At 32.8% G+C, this 24,746-nt stretch overlaps 1 protein-coding gene and 1 long non-coding RNA gene across 3 annotated transcripts in view; both read right to left on the reverse strand.

The window, feature by feature from the left end:
- Positions 1 to 24,746, reverse strand: part of LOC106109786 (breast cancer anti-estrogen resistance protein 1) — a 63,886-nt gene that overhangs the window by 30,364 nt on the left and 8,776 nt on the right. The gene's annotated exons all lie outside the window — the stretch shown is intronic.
- On the reverse strand, positions 13,597 to 14,529 carry LOC106109788. Its single transcript, XR_001226031.1, has 2 exons — positions 14,490 to 14,529; positions 13,597 to 13,836 (listed from the first exon to the last, which is right to left on the reverse strand). It is a non-coding gene; the product is annotated as an uncharacterized LOC106109788 (long non-coding RNA).

Here is a 24,746-nt window from a genome sequence, read left to right on the forward strand (position 1 = left end):
CATCCCTCGTGCGAATTAAATACAGTGTTTAAAGCCTTGGTAACAAATATGACTTTGCTTATTCCCTTGTCTTATTAATATTCCAAGAGGTAATTTTTAAATTTTATTTAGTACTACCTTTCGTCCGCGACCCTGTCCGCGTGAAATGAAAAAAGTGATTAGCCTATGTTCTTCTGGACTATCCTTTACGTCTATGCCAAATTTTATTGAGATCCGTTCAGTCGTTTAGACTACAAACTTTAGAGTATACAAACATCCATCCGTCCATCTAAACTTTAGCATTTACAATATTGGTAAGATTTGTTGTACTCGTATATGTTGAGAAATGAATTTGTAGTTTTTACAATATAACATTACGATACATTTTGAATTGCTCTAAAAATCTACACGCCTTGAAAAAAATGAAACGTATGATATTTTTAAAATTCACTTAAAACACAATGTAACAGTATAGAAATTAACAAAGACCTACTTTTTGAATCCATTACTCAAAAGTTACAGAAACTTTACGTTTTAAGACAATGTTTTTAACAAGAAGCGGCAGCCAAAAACAAAGTGCCTCCTCGAAGGCAGCGTTGCCAACTTACAAACACGAGAGACTCTCTGAAGGTGAAAATTTAATGTCGTCGAGTGCTGAAACTCGTTCATTTTCTAAAGATCTTAGCGTGGCAAGTTGCGAGGACTTAACTCACACTTATCTTCAAGATAAATTACTTATAACACTTTACCACGATGGCGCTTTGTAATGTAATAGGCTTATAGTTAAGTTTGTTACCGTAGAAATATATTGTCTTACCGGTTCTAATTATAAATATTGCTCCTGACTGATGGATATTTGTTACATGGTACTAACCGGGAACCAGAAGGATGAGGATGGATGTTTGTTCTACCTTAAAAGTAACAGTCGTTTGAATGGTTTGCATTAACAGGTTTAATGCGACAAGTTAAATCATAATGCTTCATCTGCTGGCCAGCCAAAATACGCCCCCAATTATATTTCCGACCGTGCGTGGCAGGTCTTTCTAGACCCCCTAGCAGTATAAGAGATGAAATTGCTATAATTTTGTGGAATCATTTCATGTAATGTATACACATGAGAAAATCGTTTAGCACTAGCGAGAGGGACATAGTTTTCTTCGTCCGCACAAGCTAAGTACGGCGGCAGGCCGATATCGGCCTGTTACGCAGTAAACGTGTTGATTGAGACGACATTTCAGAACAATAACCAAGAGGATACTTGAAGGTCGGTCAGTGGTTCATAGCTAATTTCTTTTAATTATTATACCGTCGGTAGCACAACTCACCACTACTTAATAACCTAGTAAGTGAATGTATCGCTGAAATTTTGTAAGGATAACAGTTAAGTTTTTCGTACCTTCGCGCGGACGGAGACGCGGGCTTCAGCTTGTGTATGAGGACAATTGTCACGACAGTGAATACGGCTAATGAATAAAGACAACTTTTTAAATCCATTTATTTGATTGTTGTGAAAGTTTCATTTGTCATATTTCTAAAGAATAGTAAAATCAAGTGGTTTTCATGTTTTTATCGTTTACGAGTATTTCCTTTTAAACACATTAGTGAAAGTAAGAATATCAGTGAAGTTAAAAGCATTTTGTAGATGATAAAGGCATTCGCCAACGTCTTATGATAGAACTATGGTGTTTAGGGTTGCCATATTTTTATTACATAATAAAAAAAGCATCTATTTATAATTGGAATTAATGTTATTAAGATAAACTAACAAGTTACTATATGATAACGGGAGAATAATTGAAAAGTAAACAATCACTTTAGTTATCAAAAATTATTATTTAGTAGATATCTGTAAGATTTTATTTTGACGATTGTACCGTTAGCCTATAAAAAAAGTTTTTTTGAAAATATTTAGCTACATAAATATGGTACATTTAATTAAAATTTAAATTAAAATAATATCCATAAATACAGTAAAATCATGGCAATGCTAGTACGCTAAAGAGATGAGTGGTCACGTAGGGCTGGGCGCACTGATAAGGCGCTGCCACCCCTCGCAATAATTCAACGTAATGGCCTACAAATGATATTCCAAAACATATCAAACACAAATAAAACATTTTTACTGCAAAATATATCAAAAGTGGGACTGTGATTAACATTTTCTTTCAGATTTGTCCCAATATGATATGAAAATTACAACTATGACTAATTTAAAGATTTGTATTTTTATATGTATTGTAAGGGAAGTCCTAGAATGGAGGCCACGGACAGGGACCAAGAACGTGGGGCGTCCTCCCTCCAGATGGACCGACGACTTAGTGCGCACGGCGGGTAGTCGTTGGATGCGGAAGGCGGAGGACCGCATTCTGTGGAAAGCATTGGGGAAGGCCTATGCCCAGCAGTGGGCAAACAAAGGCTGATGATGATGGTGATGATGATAATGATGATGTATTGAAATAACTCAAAAACTACTGGGCCGATTTCAAAAATTCTTACCATTAAAAAGCTACGTTATCATTGAGTAACATAGGCTAGATATTTATTATTCTTTTATTTCACGCGGGCGAAGTCGCGAGCAACAGCTAGTATATATTAGTTCATTATTAAAAGAGACACTAACCGCAGGTTTTTCGTATAAAGGCTCTTTGTACAACAGTAAATTTTTGTTAACAAGATTACTGGCAAGTGAAGATAAAAAAAGGTTAACATTAAAAACATAAATCGGAAAATTAATTGAAACAATCGCATAACAGTCGTGTTGTGGAAAACGTATCATCATAAATACGGTAACCGCATTTTGCGGCCGCGAATAAATGCCTTTGAACACAATGATTTGTGCACCACATACTCCGTAATATAACTCTCTTCTGCAGTTGTATTTCACATTATCTGTTGACAGCTCGATAATTTTCCCAATGCAATTATAACTATAAAATTTGAATACGTCTTGTATTATTTTATGATAATTTTCCCTGCTGTTAGCTGTTAGCAATTACTTAGGATGTTTTATAGGTTATGTCTGAAGTCCTTTGATCATTTCTAACCTTTAATTTCGCTGTCGTAACATTTGTATTAAAAAATTTGGTTTTTTAAAGATAATTATTGTGATGAAAATACGTTTTCGTAGTGTTTATCATCGTTTATTCTAATTAGGGGTAAGATTAATAATTTTCATGTCTAAAAGTACTATAAATATTAACGGAGAGTACCTCAAAAAAGTACATTCCAGAAATTACTTTTAACCGCGATGAAAAATAAGCTCCCGGTAATCTATTTTTCCTTTCGCTGTGGAATAAAAATTACCTAACGTCCTTTGAGAGGGAGGTCGTTCACCCCGGCTTAGTAGCTGAATCCACTACGAGACGATCGTACATAATTCGTTAAGAACTTCTGCCAACAGCCGCCATTTTACGTGCTCTTGTAATTTATAAATGGAGTTGATTTTTTGCGATATTACAGTAATTTTGAGTTGAGTTATTATGTCGTAAATCAAAATACATGTTTTTTATTAGGTTCTTATATTTAATCTTATTGTTTTTGAACAAGAATTTAAGTATACAATATTTATTTGTAAGAGAATTTCCACAAAAATATCCTTAAAACATTTCGCCCTAATCTAATACAGCAGTGTAAAAACCCCTTGATAAATATTGATAGAGCGTTTTGACTACATAATTAATTAAGACCCCTCTTAAAGTGGCCCCTAAGCAGGATTTTTAATTAAACCCAACCAAAACACGCAATGGTTTTAAATTAAAATGAAAAAGGAAGCGTTTATGTGGGTTAGGCGGCATTACAGTGAAATACAGCAAAGCTGAGGCTGGCGAATAAATAAAAGCAATAAAGCGAGGGGCCGACTCGTTTCCAATCAGTGGTATTGACAGGGCAACAGGGTCGCCTCACTCGCCTCACTCGCGCCCTTGCCGTCGAGTTCCTAACATTTTATTTGCGCACATATTCATAGTCACAATAGAATGCCTATGTATTGAAAACATGATTTAAAAATATTAAGTAACACTTATGTTGTGAAAATATTTTTAATCCGAACATCGAAGCGATGAACACTTTTACAATTTTAGACCAAACACATTTACAACAAAACTTTTATATTACGAGTACAAAATGAATTCAAATGCACCATGATTTCTTAACTTAACTATATAAAAACACGCACCTTATTCTTTGCATCAAATTAATTTTTCATTTTTAAAACTCTTTGTTACCAATTATGTCTTGCTTAATCTTCATGCAAACGTGCAAACAAATAAGTCACAATAAACGTGTCGATTCTATCCTAAAAAAAAGTTTGAAAAATTTCATTTGTTTTCACTTGTGTTAATGCACGAGCATTCTCTACTATTATCACAAGTTCGGATGCATTGACACCTTTAACATTCCACAAGCTCGTAAAGTCTGGTGCGTACATGCGTTCGTTTGTAAAATTATCACCTATCTGATATGAAACAACGCATGTCGGTTTGTTTACTTATATCCGGATCTGTTTCTTGACCAAACAAGAACCAAGGGCCCGCTTTCAAGCAACAAGTGATGTTCAACAGTGTTTCAACAAATCTTAAATGTTTATTTATAAGAGTGTGAAAATAGCATTTTATTTTACAAATTAAGTTCATAATGAAATTCAAACATTGTGTACTTTATCCATAAATAATAGACACATGTTTAAATAGGAGTACCTAAGATATATTTTCAGTGGGTGGCCAAATATTTGAGAAAGTCAGTGGTCAATCGATAATACATCAAAATATAATTTACCAATAAATCGATTAATGCGCGCCGTTCATCATTTGATCTACAGCCATTAAATTGAAGGACCACCCAAATGCTACGCTATTATTAAAGACATCGATAAAAAAATCATTTGTTTAAACTATCAAGAATATATCTCAAGGTTTTAGAATCTTTATGTTTAAAGATAAGAAAAAAACAGTTATATTTTTAACTGACAAGAACGAGTTATGTCATCCGACCTTTCCCTTAAGCGTTGTCTCCGGTTATTCTAGTACTTTCTACATCCTTGCCGCAAGGGCCAGTTCACGGCTGAAGAGTCACTCGGCCGCGTGATGACTGCTTTTAAAACGCAGCAACGACAGATTTAAAAAAATGAATAAAGAGGTAATTAAGTAGAAAAGGTTTATAGTGTTATTTTATTTCAAAGTTATAATAAATATTTGTAGGTTCACTTTTAAATCCTCGATTTATAGCACGTAAAATATCTGTATCGGAATTCCGTTTCATCAAATCGGTCGTAAGATAATCTTTCGCACATTTGGTGAACTGACTCAACTCTTTTGAGTTCAAATGACGTAATATCGAAAATGTATCGGTAATTTCAGTCCTAAAGACAGTCACACACAGTAGCAGTATTGTAACATAATATCTTTGAATGCTTACAACAAAATTATTGCAAATGTACCGAATATTTAACATGTATTGTTCTATATGACATAAATCTGGGAGAAAAATATTTCGTTACATTCACGCACACAAAATAAATCGTTTTAAAAAACCAAAAAACATATACAAAATGTACATGAAGAACTTAATATATGACTCATACTGTTATTAATAAAAATAAATAGAATCTCACGTTTATAAGGATAAGAACTGATCATTCCTATTTGGCACAGCCCTGACACACTTTCCCTGCGTTTGTTCCACAATATCAATGTATTCGTGCTCGTTACTGTAATCAAAAGATGACGTATTTCAAACCAAATGAGGTAGCAATAGATAAGATTATCTGGTCTCTTTCCTATGAATTCATTACTGGCTGTGAATAATAAAAACCATATGATGTCTATAAATCGGTGATCTTTGCGAACGTACAAGTTTACCTGCACAATTTTTGTGATAGCAATTCTCTCTTTTTAACATATATTGTCTGTGGTTGTAATCAAAAAGTTTTTTTTTACATCACTATTACGTATATATTGCCATTATAGTCACCGTGTGGAAGGACCTAATTCTTAAGTAATAAATCAATGATTTAATACAAGTTCTCAACGATTTATGAAGATATTTATTTCGAATTTCATCACAATGAAAATGTAATCACTGATAAAATAATGATCAATGTTGTTGTCGTTTTTGTGAACCTTGTAAATTATATTTGTTCAGTCCTTGAAGTCGAGAATTAAGGCCGCGGAAAGTAAGCAGTTTTGATACCGTAACGATAAAAATAATAATATCTTAAAATATTAATTAAATGTTATATAGTTCAATAAAAACATAAAAGTTACGCAGATTCTATATAACGGCTGTTTTAGTAATTGTTTAATTGACAAAATAAAAATAACATAAATCACATTTTTTTCTATAGTTTCATTTACCACATTTTTGTTGTCATCGCAACCACAAAATAGAGTTTAATATAATGCAATGGTACTCCAATAGATCAAAAGTTTAAATAATAAAATATTCACCTACCACTTGAAAAAACTGTTATATTCAATTGAGGTCGCATGAAATTTCAACTCAGTAGAGAGAACAATTAAAAGAATTTTCTAGTATCTTGTCGAGCTTTTCTTGTCTTCGTTAGAGAGCTTTAACAAGCGTCAATTAATAAATGCAGCCTATTCATTCATAATAATGAATATCTCTAACAGGCCGACTTTTATAACAGTAAAAAAAAACAATAAAAACAAAACTGCTTTGTTTCTTATCATATTCAGATAGCTGAGAACAAACAAGCACAACAAAATTAAACACGAACCGGTTTAACACTTCGGTTCCGTATACAATTTGAGTAGAAAAAAACCTTTCAAAGCGTAAATAATTTCGTTATTAACGAAATAAAATTTACAAGTATTTAAACAACGCGTGGGAAATAACGCCAATTAAAATGATTTAATAGTTTGATATAACTCAACATAACCACGGATTAATTACAATTTTACTGCTAAAACATTAATGTACAAAAACATACAGTTATCTCAGTTGTTTCCAAAAGTGTGAAAGGGACGAGAATATGTTTTGTACGAGTATCGCCAGTGGAAATTCACGGTTACTTTGTTACATTTGAGTGCGAAGTTCAGTGAAAAATGGATAACAATGATTGCTCTTAGCGGCAACCTTTTTAGTTCAATGACCTGCCAAATATTATATTAAAGTGTATGTTTTTGTTTTCGTCTTTTATTACAGTACTCACAATTTCATAAACACGTAAGATTAATTTGATTTCAATGTTTATTATTTGCAGAAATAAAATTACGTTAATCTTGATCTCTAAAGTTTACGGAACCCTTTTCTTTTAATAGTAATGGGACTTACAAATAAGCGATAACTTTACCCAACATAACAATCATAAACTTAAAAAGGACATGTGTCGAAATTAGTTATTGCAAATTTAATTAAATTGTAACTTATTATTTAAAGTATTTTACAAAACGTAGTACATTATATTACTTTATATAATAAACCTTTTTTATGTGAAGGCATAATATTTACGATTTAAATATTTTTTTTATCACGTAAACATTGGGAACCTTTGTGACCGAAAATTTAGCTTGAAATATAAGTAAACACTTGAAACCAAAGCGTATTTCACATCAAAATTCCAGTCGCCAAAGTAAACTTCGCAAAAAGTAGTTCTCCAAAAGGAACTATTTACGGTATGCTGGCGACCTCTAGTGTCTCGGCCGGACTACCTGCTTTTTATACACTGGAATTCGAAACATCGATAACCCGACCTAATACAATATCGATTACTGACCACCGGGGAAGATGAAAACAAACGACTTCTTAAAACCGACGGATGACACTTAAAATGACCCTTGAATGACGCACCTATACATGTTAAATTGTGAGGCCATGTGACGCGTGCAATGTGCAATATGTCGTTAAATGGATATCATCTAAAATATTTAGCTTTCATTATCTTCGATACAATCGCAAGATATACAGCAAGTTTTTTAATGAAGCTTTTGATCAGACAATTATAAAACAGCAGGTATAACAAGCTACTATTGTCATTACATGTCAAAAGCGTACTGTAATTGTAATAGGCTAACTCACCAATATTGATCAATGCTTAAGTATCCTTCAATAAACCTTAATTCTAAAACACCATTTAGTTTTGTTTGACTTCAATAATTCTGTAGTTTCCAGATATGGTCAGTTAACATTGTTGAGCACACCCACGCTGATAATATTTCCGTACAAACAAAGCAGTTAAAAAGCATGTCGCTTCATGCCAAGGGTAAAAAGATAAGGTCACGTAACGCATACGCTGCGCCGTACAAAGGACAAAGCTAGTTGTCAGAGAAATTGTCGTCAGATTTGATTGTCCGCGTCGACGCGCTCTTTGTCGGCAAGCCGGTCTACCTAGGGCTGGCATTTCTTGGAAAATCTTATAATATATCGCTTGAGGTCTCGTGTCCTGAGTGTCCAAGATTGCTTGCTAGATTAGAAAATTCATTTTATTTGTCAACAGAGTATGCTACTGCAATATCAAAGCTTACACTAAACCCAAATAAGAATAGTTTTTTTCACACTCTCACAAACATAGAGAATTACACCTCTCTTTTAATAACAACAATCTTTATTAAATGGAGGTATTCTATCTTAAATAGATTTCTTCTTTAATTAACAAATTATGTTATATTCATGTCCATTGTTACAACCCTAACATTTAACCGCAGCATTAATTGTACGATTTGAAGAACGTCTTCATAACTTTGAGAAGCGTGACCAATTAGTCAAAGAAAGGAAAGTTAAAGCCATGTTCAATAGTAAATTGGCTAACGATCACAAAGGTATGACGTTTGATATTTACGTATGAGTTATCACTGTTTGAACACTTGTAATAAAACATAATCGCATCCCTGTTATTTACTTTAAAAGTTCATTACAATTTTACGGTAAAAAAATACATTTAATTCACACCCCTATTATCTTATAGTTGGCAATTTACCGTTGATCATAAGATTCTGTATTTGGTAAGCAACTTGTATTTAGAGAAACGTTGATGTTCTTTCTAAAGCTACACATAATTAAGGAGACATATTTTAATCTGTGATCATACGTAAGATTTAGTGTAGAGTATTGATCTCTCTTCAATGATGCAAAAATAATTGGTAAAGAGTAATCCAAAAACTCTAAACGAAAACCGGATTTATTAAATGAATTAACGTATAGTCGCCTCCCACGTACAAAACTACACGAAAAGAATTATCCGTCCATACTCCAAGATCGTGTTTTCCTTAAAAGTACACAAAACTACTCAACTATTTACAACAAAATAAAAGTTAAAAGCACTAAAACGAGAATGAAACCCAACATTTTACTTACGGAAACGAAAAATGTTTACGACAAGGACATACCTGGAACAAAAAGAAATAAAATCGATTAGGCCACGCTCACGTCAGTACGGTATAAATAAAGTATGATTCGTTTACAAATTTCGACAAAGGAACGAGCAGAGACGCCATAGATACTAGAAGAAAAAAATCTATGGATTGTTTTTTCTTTTTTTTTTGACAGTAAGCATGAAGTTATGGTTCTTAAGGGTCTTCGGGGTGTCTGAGTCGGGACTATTAGATGTCAGAAGAAAGGTTCCATGCTTTATTGCGCCCGAATATTTTTTATTGTTATTTCGTGACTGTAGGTCAATGACCCTGCTACTGGTTCCCGTAGGATAATAAACGAGATTACTCCGTGCGTTAAGATTGTTTTTGATCTTGATTCATATCTTCTCACCTTTTAAGGTAGTTTCTTAAGATATGCGCATTAAGGTTAAATTAATGTTTCTTTAAAGTTAAATAAGGTTAAGCCGGTAGTCACTTATATAAACAAATTACGTGGTTTTATTGCCAGTGAACAAAATAACGGATCTAAAGAATGTGTATGATAAAACATTACTTTCTTGTCTTTGCCAAATAAAGAATTGGTTGTTATGATTTTTTCAACGTTACGTATAGCATTTCACGCTTTCAATAATTTTATTATACTTACGAAGAAAAATCAAAAACTTCTTTTAAGCATTTCGCACTTCTTTTTGTTAACATTTTATTAACAAAGATAGTGGCTGAAAAAAACGAAGCAATAAATGTCGACGCTCCGTGCCAAGGGGGCTGTCACTACGGTCCTAAATAAACGACATGTCATTAAGATTCGGCAATATGTCCCCGCAAGGGTACAAACCCGCGACGCTCTCGGTGCAGCTTTCGGTTAAAATTGATATAACTGTGCTGGCAACATCGGCGATCAATTTCGGCAATTGATACCGGTTAGCTGGCAATATTTGACACTGCAATAATGTCGTTGCACCCCAACGTCGAGGATTTTTTTTTACTTATAGAGGTATTTTGAAGAACATTAATTGTTTCGATTAAGATAGACTGTGTTTTCGTAGGTTTTGATGTAATAAATTATTTCTACGTTAGAATATTTTTATTGGAATGCGTTTTTAATGGTTTTTTCGTGTGTTTTATTACGTCCTTATGCTACTCCAAACACTATTAAGATAATATTTTTACCAAAAGAAGTTACATATATCTTACTTCACTGGTGAACGTAGCATAGACGTAGAGCAAAGTCTAAAAGAAAACATGAGCTGCTTGCTTTTGTTTTATTTAATTCTATGCGAACGGAGTCGCGGGCGATAGCTAGTTCAATATAAAAGTAAGAACTTAACTTCAGTCGATGTGTTCCAATTGCAACAAAAGTAAACTATATCTTGATCAACAAGCGTCGCAATCAAAATCAATTGTATTGCACTCGTTTTCACGCTTGCCTCCATTAAATTTGGCTCCTTTTTATAATTATATTAACACGGCCAGTACATTAAATGGTAATACTTAAATCATTTTCGCCTTTCTTTCCGTCATTACATTGGCATTTCGTTGTGCAAGCGACAGTTCGGCACAAATTTATTTCGATTATATTTTCATATTCAAAGTATAATAAATATTGGTACTAACCACTATGCAGTAAAACTAGCGACCTAACATAGTATAAATAGCGACCTATTTATCTAAACGTCTATTCTTACTAAGTAATATTTTTAGGTTAGAAAACAGACTATAAAAACGTTTTTATTATTCAATAACAAAACTCTATGAACGAATTTAAGCGCTGTTTAGCGTTACTCAAAGTTGCGTATTTACTGTATATCAAGTACAGGGAATTGCACTAAAAAGTGAAACGTGGAATTTCTTAATTTTCAATTACCCAATCATAACAGTATAGGCAATAACGGATTTGAAAGTGACTGATCATTTCGACAGTAGAACCAAGAATTGTTACATGAACGTTAACGAAAAGGAAGTCACGATTTCTGAAAATATGAACCTGTAATAGACAGTATTTTTTTTGTCTTTATTTTCGTACTAGCTGTTGTTAGAGACTTCATTCCCGTAAAATTAAAAACATAATAAAAAACATAGCCTATGTTATTCACTGTTAGCGTAGCTTTTTAATGGTAAAATAATTTTTGAAATAGGCTCAATAGTTTTTGAATTATTTCAATACACACAACGATACATCTTCTGTATAATATTAGTATAGATTTGTAGACTTCTGTTGTACGAAGTAGTCGGCTTTATGATTGAAATGTATACTTGTGAAGTTAAGGTGTTCTGCGTTTCAGATGAACTGTCTGTTTTCAAAAAAGAAAGGGTAACAACAGTATAAGGGTTTTACGGGACATATCATTTTCTGACTTAACTGTCCAATCAAAGTAGTTATTACAAAATAGAGTAAGCGTGAACAAAATTGAAAAAAGTGTATCAATTTATGAGACAAGACTTGATAAGAAGTTTCTTAATGTGTTTCTAACATTCCCAGTACGGATTTTCAGAGTTCTTTAATGAATAACTTACTACCGTTTTTTATGCTTATAAAAAATACTTAAAGAACATATCGTGTGACACCGCGCACATAAAACCGCACCTGGTACTAATGCAATGTAAAAGAATCCACCAAGTTTATGATAATGGTGGGGCGCTATATGAACGTTTTATTGACGTTATCAAGATATAAAAGGATTTTTTTATAAAAGCACACACCCACCATTCAACGCTAAAATTAAAACAACCACGACTTCAATATACATGGAAACTGTATTCTTTTGTTGTAACGCATATTTAATGCTTTCAATCACTAGTAATATGGACCGGAATAGATAAAAAAGAATCGATTATAATTGATTATTGACTACAGATAATAATAGAATATTGATTTAAATATAATGTTACCAAGTTATATGAGAACGGACAACATAGACTTGACAGAAATAACATTAGATTTCCTTTAAGAAGAACTATGTGACAAGAATTATTATCATTTACTACTGTTGATCGAAAAGATTTTTAACATAGTTATTGAGTGATTAAAGTGTAGATTTAATATTATCGTTCTACACTTAGTGTATCATTAACCAATTGTCCCTGAGTGCGACAATACCTTGTATATACAAACATCAATCTTCGTTAAAGAAACGGGATTTCTTGTAATGTATTCGAGGGCGGTAATCGTATCCACACGGAGCCTATTTATCTCCTTAACTAATGCCTCACTACAAGATATCTATCTTCCTCTCGGATAAGGTCGCCTTTGTACGACATGGTTAAATAATGTTCTTTATTTTATTATCTTTATTGTTCTTTATCACGTGAAAGAAATAAGGATATAAGGTGTTGTAACACAAAGTTAATTGATTATTGATTGAGTTCATAAACTTTAGACATAAGACTTAGTAAACGTGTCTTGTGGTAAATTTGAAAATAAATGTTTGTAATTAACAGACATTAAAAGCAGCGAAACTATTTTTACAAAAGCAAAATTGCATCGTGTATTAAATATTTTTAAAAATGATAATACTATATAAATATTAACGCTAAATAGTAAAAAAACAATAATAAAAAATATCTTCGACTAATGACGCATTACAAATAACTTATCATGTAGATACAGATTATACCAAAACAGGCAGAGAGATAGAGAGAACATGTGTCCAACTATTAAAAAGATAACTCGTGTCTCTGGCGCCAAGTGTAATTTACTGTCTACTTTTATGCCACCTATAAAGAATTGTGCGTTCACTTAAATTGCAGATAAAATTAACAAAATGGGATACACATGTAAGGCTGGATAAACACAATTTAATTTAAAACTTATCTATCTATACTTCTATACTATTATAATAAAGCGATGTCAGCAATTACAGCATATTTTTGAATTATTGTTTTTTTGTTAAAAAGCCCTACACTTACGTCACGCTTTAGGCTATTTAATTTCACGCCATTAAACTTAGGGGGTAAATATCTCGGATAAAACCTTATTGTAGGAAAGGGACCATAAGTTGCTTACAACATTAAGGAAGCAAGATTGCCAAGGTTTGTCATGTCATGTCATTTTGACATTTGCTATTGATACTTTGACAAATGTAAACAATAAATAAAAAAAAATTAATTTTATGCGGATGAAGACGAACGCGAACAGCTAGTTTAACAATAAAAGTCTAACTAAAAGAAGGTCGTCGTAATTAAATTAATGAGAAGCGAAACCTAAAGCCTTTAGATTATTAGAAAAGTAATTTTTAATTGACTTGGGACAATCTCTTAGTTTACGAGTGATTAAAAAGCAACCACCGTTAAATATATGTAATCTATTTATTTTATAAAGAAAACAGTCCGTTTTTGTAACAAATAACAGTGTTTTTTAATAATTTTTACCAACGGTTGCACAAAGAATAGAATTGTAAACGCAAGGATATCTCGGCCCCGATGTTCATGCAAAATATACGAGGACGCTTTTGTTTCTTGTGGTAGTTAACAGTTTGCCCGCATTTTGCATGCTTCGTACTAATACATAGATACAATACACCCATATTTGGTTCTGCAATTAAAGTAAGAAGACTTAATTTTATTACAAAGGAATTAATTATAAACCTCAATACAACTCTTAATAAATAAAATAAACTAAAGTTTTATTATATCAACTACACATAGAAAATTTTACTATATGTATAAAGTGACTAACTTATTGGCTATTATGAATGACGAAAACCAAAAATCATTTTTTGAGTCTTAAAGATTAAGGGCCGGTTTCCCAGTTCCTATCTACTTCTTACCATTCGTAAGTGTTTTTAATTCAAAAATTCATGAAATACGTTGCACTGAGTTTCACTCCATTGGAACTTAGTGCAACCTAACGTTAATGAATTTAGGTAATGATAAAATAAATGGTAACTTCGGCAACCCAGCATAAACTACTTTGCAATTTCTCTTTTTTTTATTTTCTTAATTGCAATCAGAGTTTGGATAAATAAGTTAATCCAACATTTGCACACACTAAGAGCGTCTCTAACTAAGCATAATTAAGAGTAAACTCTTGAAGTTGTAGCGACAAAAAAGTAACTTAATTCGCTTTGACTGCCTGAACTTTGTTTAACTTGAAGCGAACATAGTTCTTGTAATCAGCAAACATTATTTATCCTTACTCCTGCTACAAAATATGTAGATTACTTTGTTTTTAATCATGATAATTACCTTAATTGTAAATTAAATGATTGGCCTTTTAGGAACTGGAGTTAAATAAACATTTTTCATTAACCTACTAGCAGTTCTCATGCGGCTTCATCCGCATGAAATTATGAAAATTTTATTTTATTGTTCAAATTTGTCAAATCATCAATAGCAAATGTCAAAATGACATGACATTACAAACCTTTTTAATCTTGCTTCCTTGATGTTGGCAGCAACTTATGGTCTCTTTCCCATATTAAGGTTTTTATCCAAAACATTTACCCCTTAAGTTTAATAGTGACAATATATAGCCTAAAGCATAACATAAGTGTAGGGCTGTTCTTTAAAGAAAAAAATATTCAAAAATATGCTGTAATTTCTGACATCTTAGGTAACAAAGAAGTGTGTGTTTACGCTTTATTATAATAGTATAGATTAACATAATTTCGACACTTAAGACTAGCCTTTAGTCGCGCATTCGTCTACGTGGAATTAAAAAAAAAACTAGCAATAAATAAAACCTATGTTACTGGTGATAAGGTAATTTTGTAATAGTAAAAAATAAAAAATCAACACAGTTATCGAGTTTAATCATTACATATAAAAAACCTTACTCTATAATATTGGATATAGGTTATACTATCATGGCTGGTGCAAAACACTGTTCAGATGACTGGGCGGGGAAATTAAATTTGTCGTCTACAGACAGGAGCTGAATAATTCATATGTGAACATGACAGATAAAATTAAAGTGCGTATCTGCCTCGACACATCGCCCGTTCTATTTGCATATTAGACGTGTCGATACAAGCGTACCGCGACAGATTATATAGGTCATATATTATAATTCATCAACAGTTTCGTTGCATAGATAATTCTTGTATAGATTTATTACGTTGTATAAAAGTAATCGAAATCAATCTCAATCAATTAGTTTAAACGTGGGCGAAGACCACACGTGTATAACCAATCTTTATATGTTGTTAATGAAAGAAATAAAAAACCTTATTTAAATCTTTTTGCTTTTGTAGCAAAGCCCTATTTTTGCTGAATTTTGAAGATCTGAATAGATTATTTCTTACATTAGTCTTGAATTGTAAATATCTTCATTCTAAGACTAAATAGCAGAAGTTGTAAATCGATTTAAGTAAATTATAACCGAATAACAAGAATTCTATAATTAGCTAGAAACAAGGAAAAAAATACTAATCACATAAGCTTTAAGCTGCACTAGTTTAAAAAAAAAACAGTAGTTTATTTTACCGATTTGAAGTCACGATCTGACGATCGGCGGTCTATCTGATTTTATCTAGACACGATGTCTTCGAATGGCGCCGTTCGTAGCGGTCTAAACGCATTAAAATATAGAATAAGCTTTGAATAAAGTAAGAAAAAAATAAACAGCGCAAAGCTAACAGTAGTAAGTAGTCTTAGTGAATTTTAAATTTAAAAACAAATTACAAAACGTCAAACATTTTTTGTCTTATAAATGTATTGAACAATTGAATAGCTGACGCTATCTCGTCCTTAATTTACCTCCTCCTGTGATTTTAAAAAACATGAAAGTCGTATTTTACCCAATTTATAGCCTAGCCTCCAGACACAAAAATTACTTTACTTATGTGGGCGTCAAAATTGTTATTCATAATTGATTGGCGTCCGGTTCCCGTAAGGACCATAAATGATAAATAAGGATCATGTTTACAACTATAATTTAGTGATAAAATATTGATCATAGCCTGCAGTTCCGATGCACACAAAATCTTCAATGACCTTTTGCGGTCAGTGACATTTGCCACAGGACTTAAAGGCCATTTTAATATTCGAAATCACTTACTGAACTAGTCTTTTTGTGTATAGTAACAGATTATTATTAAATAGTAGTGGCCCGCGGCTCCGCCCGCCAATAATTTTTTACAAAATAATTTATGTTACTCGTGGATAATGTAGCTTTCAAATGGTGAAAGAAATTTTAAAAACGGTCTAGTCGTTTTTGAGCCTATTCCTTACAATCAAACAAAGTTATCTTCTATATATTATTAGTATAATAAGAAATATTAGATTTTTGAGATCTTACATCCATATTATTGATTGTTTTGTTGATAGAAAGAAGTTATTTGAACCGCATTTAATTAGATTTAGACAAAGCATTTAACAAGTTCACAGAATTAGCATTTCTGCCCAATTATAATTGTATCTCCAAGAGTAGAAATGTTTTCAGCTGTTGTCAACTCTTAGATATTTCCAAGTTTAATTTTTTTTTTTGTTGACTTCTAAAACTCTCGATCATTTACCCAGAAAAGGATGTAGCTTAGCTAGACAACAAAAATAACTTGACACCTTAATATCAGAATTCTTATAATTTGTTTGATGTGCATTTAACCCTTAACTTGGCAGAATTTTATTTTTTCAAATATCAAAATAATATTCATAGCACTTAACCTTGATGACCTAAAGTGTTTAGAAAAAAAAATTGATGTATCTCTACAGATACACTACCAAGAAAAGGGTTAAACACGTCACTTCTGAAAATTGTTTATATCAATTTCTGGAAACGTGAGTAGTTTTATAACGTTGTGTAATAAATTCAAGATGTCCGTTCAAGTGATCGTTGCTCTCAAAATCCTTTGCTATTACTCCCACGTACAATATAGGAAGAAGAAAAGATTCGAAAACGTATATTGCGAGATGGATGAGCAATTTTGGAAGATATGAAAAGTTAAAATTTATTACCAATTCACGTGAAAAATCTCAAATATGTTGAGAAAAGTATACATAACAGAAATTACATTCGCTCATCTGCACCTTTATGAGAAACTAACTTACGCTCGTGAGTCCATCTAAATAAATTAAAAAACAGCAAGTAGCCTATGTGTTCTTCCTATGATTTACATGCCAAATTTCATCCAGATGCGTTCAGGTGTTAAGGCTACAAACATCCATCCATTTCAATTTTCGCATTTATAATATTATACAGTAAGATTGTAAACATGTACACTATAATTTGATTACACTATAAAGCATATTTAAAAATGATAATAAGCCTGATTCTCGAAATATGTTATCGACTCCCACAATGTTTTGTTAATCCATTTTTTCTTTGATGCTATTTATATTTATAAGAAATACTTCCTACATTCCTGTGCAGACGACGCGTCGCATCAACGCTGACAAGCAATCCATATCAAGTGAATCATGCTCAGTTTGATCATTAAATCATTATGTCATTCCATAAAGCCAGCTTCTCCTTTATTATAGTATACTTCTTATGTTATTGAAGTAATTGTCATACCTAAATAGTAAGCACTAACGTAACAGCAATATGAAAAATGAAGAAATGAAAAATAATTTATTTGAATCCAACAATATAAATATATAGAAGGTGAAGAACATTGTTTGTAGATACAATAAAAATGATTGTAGTAATCAGTACCCCCGCACTAGGTACAGCCTGTATCGCAAGTATCCTGCTCTTGAGATTGTGAATATCTTCAAATAATAAACTGGTCAAAACAAAATAATGTGTATTATTACGTCATCAGTCTTGTAAAACATCCTGTATACCTTGAAGAAATTATTAACGACAGTGAACTTTAAAGATCGATGAATTAATGAATGGTTTAAAGAACAGTAACATATATCTCATCGTAAAATATTTTCTGTCTCATTCCTTGGTAAGACTCGTTTAAGACATATTCTTAGAAAAAAATCTTCGCTTAATGTTATGATTTACTGAGCGCTAAAGTATCCTGTTTTAAATATAGAAATTCATACACTGAGTTTCTCTCATAAAGACAAATACTTTAAAATATAAATCATTTTCAGTCAACCGAATATTAATAAAGGACACGAGAATTTAATTGATTGACAAACTTTGTTAAATGTCATTTTACCAAAAAGCAATTGATTAATTAAAAAGTATAAAACAAGCTTCAAGCGCGTGTCAACACTCGCAGTTAAAACCTTTCACTAGATTTTAAATGTCACATACAAAAAGAAACTTTGTTTTTTTAATACATTGTTCCAATTAACGCATAATAAAATAAATTAAAACAGGGTAAAAAAATTGTACGAATGTCAAACTTATTTCGGAAGACAAAACACTATGTCTTAGAAAAAAGCCTACAGGAAGATTGGAAACCAACTAAAGTAAGGAATGAAATAGGCAGACAGAAGACTCCCTTCTTCAAAAAGAAGAAAAATTGTAAAATACTTATTTCAACTACAAAGTTCCCGACCTCTTAGAAAACATCAAATTATGTATGTAACTAGCTTTCGCCCGCGACCCCGTCCGCGCTTAATTAAAAAAAATCAAAAGCAAGTAGCCTATATGTTCTTCCAGACTATCCCCTACATCTATGCCAAATTTCATCGAGATCTCTTCAGCCGTTTAGGCTACAAACTCTAACATCCTTCCATCTAAACGTTCTCATTTATAACATTAGTAAGATAGTAAGATTAGGAGGTTATGGAACTAAAATTAAGTTAAATTCAGAGGCTAAAATCGTTCATGCAAATGAAATACAAAGAATAATGCCTACTGGATGATATTGAGTCAATTCCCATGAATAAAAATCAGTCACACGAGCTAATAGGCGTCATAAATGTCGCGCCTGTTGCGGCGGCTCTTTTTATTTAATTGTCATTATTTCTGTCTGTATGGCCGTCCATAAAAATAATGGCCGTGAAGTCAGATTCTATAGACGCATAAGAAATTCTGTAAAGCTTTATAGAAATAACTTTTGGAATGTTTTCATTCAGAAAAAATAATTGTGAAGAGTAAAAAGGTTATATAATTTAGGTGTTGGAAACATGTGATATGTTATGTACCAGCGAGCTTTAACTTCTCAAGTACATCTTTCTTCTGTAGCTTAAACAAAGCTCAAAAAATACTTAAGGCGTTAGAGAAATGTGGAAACGTTTCTAATAATAACAAAAACATTTCATCAAATTCTACGTTACTGCTATTCCGGAATTTAGTTAGTTAGTACATTACTAAAAAGTAAACTAAAGAAAGTTATGTTTATATAATTGTAAATTGCGTTAGTTTGATGAGATATAATGAACACACAATACATTTTATAGACATTGCATTCATGCTTTCACATTTTAATAACAAATGTGTCGAATATTTCGCGTACCGTAAATTGTAGAATGAAATACCGTACGTCTGGTCTATCGGACTAACTGCGGGCCATACCTTCACCCGCGACCACTTTCGCGAAACATGGACCGGCTTTTAGCAAAAATTTTGATCAGTGAAAGTCAAGAGTGATACGGGCGCGGACCGCTCGAAGGGATCGTAAGATTAATCCAATCGATTCTCCTTCTCAGCTCTAACAGATAAAAACTATCGAAAGTAGTAGAGAAACTCAACAAAGACCAAGGCTCTACAGTTCTATTGAATTCGTTTCTATTCATTATTGACGGAGAGCTTTTACTTGCAGAAAAACAATCGACAACCGGCTCCTAATGACGTTCGTAATGGAACCGCTTTATCGGTTTCAGCGCAAACTCCGACAACTTTTAATGAGCGTTATAAATGGGTATATTAAATATCATAAAACGCCTGCTTAAACGTAAGCTACGGTCACCCAATAAAAAGATACAAATGATATTTCGAAGGCGCATCAATTACGACGAAGCGCATGGTTAATTAGGACGGGCGTAAAGACGCGTCAATGATATTTGGTATTGAATATCTTGATACGTAATAAGATTATAAATTAGCCGAGAGCACTTTGAAAGGGTTGCCTCGAGTAATTTTTAAGCGTTTCTAAATCGATTTATAGAAAACGGGGAAAACGAACACTTTATACTTTCTTCCATAATTATCGGAATTAATATAGACAAGTGCCTGTATTAATTAGCCTATATCAGTTTACTAATGGGCGTAAACCCACAATAGCTAAGTGTAATGAGGTTATCGATCCGTCTATTAGACATGATTTCATGTGTTCATATTAACATACATTAGAAATGTTTTAAAACTAGCTTACTATAGCGCGTTCAAACTAATCTAGTGTCATATTATTTGATTATATTTGCACATTTTTTCGATAACGACACGTAAAATGATATAGTGATTGTGAGGAGCAAGTTTATGGCAAGTTGCTATCGTCAGATATGGAGTCGATTTGCAGTATTGCGGCAGACGGCTTCGAGTTACTTTTTATAAGCGTGGCGTAAGGTCATTGACAGCGGACTAACATAACACCGCGTTTAAATGTAACAGGAAACATTTTAGTAGCCTTCACTGCGAAACACTAACTGTAGGGTTAATTTAATTAGCCTTGAGTGAACGTAATACATTTCTATTAACACAATAGACTACCGGTAAGGGTTATTGATAGACAATTGCACTCGATTTCTTTTCAAGACTTAAAGATGCAAATTATTTGGTTAAGACTGAGAATGATAATTTTTCCATTAATTGAGACTATTGGAACATATTTATAAAACTTAAATTTTTAAACATTAAAAGATTTAACGACTCTCGAGTACGGTAGGTAGAGATAGATTAGATAGGGATCCTTTTTCAAATAACATTTTGAAGTCCTAAACATAAGAGAGTATTGAGTTATGTTTAAGATTTTACTATTTTTACAAAGTAATTAAACGAACCCCGATCTCTATTACATAGTAAGTAGTTCATTCACTTTCCAACTATCAATATTAAGTTTCTCAGTACAATAAGTATTTATAAACGGCAACCCTCGAGCAAACCCCCTAGCAATCTTACAATGGCAACACAGGAAATATTAATTGTCCAGGAAATGGTGCATTTAGTACAGCCAAGTCCTCGCACCAGTAATAGCTCAAGCTGGAATTCATTCCCCGTATCGATCCCGTTGCAACTCTCGCTCGATATATTAATGTTTATAATTAATAATAGCAGATAAATCTCGACTAACATACCGGATTCAAACTGACAAACCATTCGTCTATAGTTAGTGTAATTTAATAGTTGATAACGTTTTTGTTACGGTAAAGGAAAACATTGTGATGAAACCACCACATATCGGCGAAGAAATTCGAAGATATATGTGAAGTCAATCAACCTGCACTGAACCAGCGTTGACTATGGCCTAGTCACCCCTTATATTGGGTAGTCTCCGAGCAGTGGTGACATATAGTGGTGATGATAAATGATGATGATGAACGTTTTTGTACATGTTTCGACAGTGCGAACGCACAGTAACATTAGTAAACTCAAGCGCTAAAGTTGACGAATGTAGATTTTGATAAGAGCAGTAACTCCGCGGCTGTTGCCATTTGTAGCTATACTATACGAACATAAAGCGGCCATACATGTATCTTTATGATCTCTCGTTCCAGATGAGCACAACATTTATCGAAGCGTGTCACTATAAAGCTTGCACATTATTTTCGCCTAACATACTTACTGCCTATGACACCTTTATCTATATTCCCACCCATTTTACCTAATAAATCTTAGAATAACAGTTATAATTATGAATGTGTGGAACAATAAAGGCTGCATATTGAAAAGAATCTTCGTAAACGCCGTACACAATCTGACAGACGTCAAAATTTTATAGCCATTCATAATACAGACGTGATCAAGTATTATTTATTGTATGCTTTGTAAAAAAGGTAAATAATTCTAGCGTTTGAATTGTAAAAAACATGTCACACTTGCAAAATGTTATTCTGCTTTATTCCAACAAACAAGCGCGTCGGTTGCTTAGATCCGACGTGAGATTAAAAATATAAGCAACCGTCGGCGCGTCTGAGTACTGTTACATTCTAAATATCTGGAGCTCGTATATAATTGTTTAAGGCTAGCTCCGTGACGGACATACATAGAAATCTCTCGCTAAAACCCCGAGAATCAGAGATCTCTAAAGCAATGTATGCCGCTTAAACTATGTCCCGACATAAAATTTATGACATCTCATAAGCGAAGAAATGATTAGTGTTGTGCCGATGTTATGCCGTTATAAAATGATTTATTCATTCGCAATTTCAAACACGTTTTTATTGCATTAAAGATTTGATAAAGTTTTTAAAATTTATTTCAAGCGTTCAAAGTTTGTATAAAGGGTATTCACGATATATTTTTAGTTGTATTACCAAATACTTTTTGTAATTTAAGTTAATTAAAATCCTGTTTTTTATTACAGAAATATAAAATACATTTATATCTGTAAACTATAAAAACTTGATACAGTTATTTCTTATCAACATATCGATTAAAGAAAATCGAATAACAAGAGATAAATAACGATATAATGCAGCAACTTAATAAGAAACAAATGAAATTATGCACGTCCTATTCGAGGCAACAGTCTGAGTATATTTTATAGCATATACCAATAGCAGTTATGCGTTTCTTGGTGGCCGAAAAGCTTTTAACAGAAATTTAAATTCAAATTGGATCGTAAACTGAGCCCTATTAAACCGGCGGGGCATTCTCGTTCGCCGGACGGATCAAAATTTAATTGATACATTTATTTTCAATGCGGACCACCTTTTTCGTAATACCTCTTTAATCGTACAAGTATACTTTCAATATAATGGAATAAAAGTAAAAATTTCATTCCATTTTTAAATTGCATATCGTGTCTAAGAATAGGAATTCCACAGGAAATACTGGTCCGTCGTGGCATGCTAAGATCCGTAACGAACGGTAGCACTTGACTCCGGAATTATTCTCATTCTGTCACACTCGTAGAGTTGGCAATTTATGTACAGATTCCTGTACTTGTAGATCTAATGTGGCTCTTAACACATGGAAGTAAAATCGAAATTCGAATGGTATAACATCAACTTAAGATCCTCTTGAGACGGTCTGAGACGCATATGCCGCAGCCTATATTAGCTTTTAGTGTGATTGAGCTCTAAGTGCAATTAGCTATTAGGTTGACATTAGATTAATCCAGATCACATCCTACATGGCTGCCGCGACCGACTTGCGGCGAGCGGTTGATTAGCTTGTAAGGAATATTTGTACTAGTTTTAGTTGCGTGCCTTATCTATCTAAGCCAGCCCCACCATTATCTATCATCTTGTAAGAGTAATTGATTTCGATAAAATCTATGTTGATAATGAATGACAATCGTCGACAAACAAGTTTTGTATTTCTATTGTTACAATATTTTCATGCGAAACATGACATCTGTCATATCGATTCTACGTTAGACAGTGACGATAAACTTCAACAAAGTTTTTGCATATTCAAAAGTAAAGATATAAAAAAAACAATGATTTTTACTCATAGAATACTTTTTATCTCAACTTTCATAATTTAAATGAAGCGATGTATGTACATATAATTTCTATAGCAAACTATAACATCCGAGAAGAATATCTGATTTGGAACCAAGCCATCCAAGTAGAGTGCATTGCTCCACCCATATTTTATAGTAAAATAATCTATTCTACAAAGTAAAAAAAAAACACTTGACACTATGTGATTTTTCAGAAATAGGCCGCGGAATATATCCTAAGACAGGGAAAAAAAACGAAAAGTATGGAGATAAAATGATAAATCATTCATTCATAAATCAGGAAGGTATCGATAATCGACTTTCTTTTACTCAGTTATTAATAAATCCGTCTTTAGGTTTAAGAGTAGCGTATAAGCATCGTGTGAGGCGTAAAATCCCGTTCAACTTGAGTCGTGTACGAGGTGACGTGCAGAAGGGGCTGTGCTTGCCTCGACGACACCATATACGGCAGTGGCCGCGCCACCAATTTGCTACGCCTTGGTGTCAACCATGCAACCGTTTTACATGCGATCTGCATACTATTGAAATGTCAAATAGGCGCCACACTTCTAAGACGTGGCTCCTAATGCTAAGAGACTGCGAATAGTTTTACCCAATATAATAGTTAAGGAATTTCTAGCTGGTAATAATTTAACAGATTTCCAATCCCTTTCATTGCTACTTTGAATTTGTGTATAAATACTCAATAAAGACGTGGTTTTCATGAGTGAAATAACAGCTTGTTATAACAGAATTTACGATTCAATTTTCTTTAAAGGCTTCACAGATAAAATCCTCACTTGATCTCACTTCTCCAGACTATGAAATACTTCATTTTACGACCTAATCTAAAACTATGAAAGGTCATTTCGCCAGACTAGAAATAGAATTAAAGTAACTTTAAATAAAATCTACAGAATTCTTGGTCAAAAATGCCGCAGATTTCCAAATCGGGTCCCACAATCGAAGCATCGAATGATGGGATGGGATTATTATGTAGCCGAATATGGGATGGAGGGGCATTCTGTAAAGGACGCCGCCGAGGACG

This window comes from Papilio polytes, unplaced genomic scaffold, assembly GCF_000836215.1.
Source record: "Papilio polytes unplaced genomic scaffold, Ppol_1.0 DF821067.1, whole genome shotgun sequence".
Lineage (NCBI taxonomy): Eukaryota > Metazoa > Arthropoda > Insecta > Lepidoptera > Papilionidae > Papilio > Papilio polytes.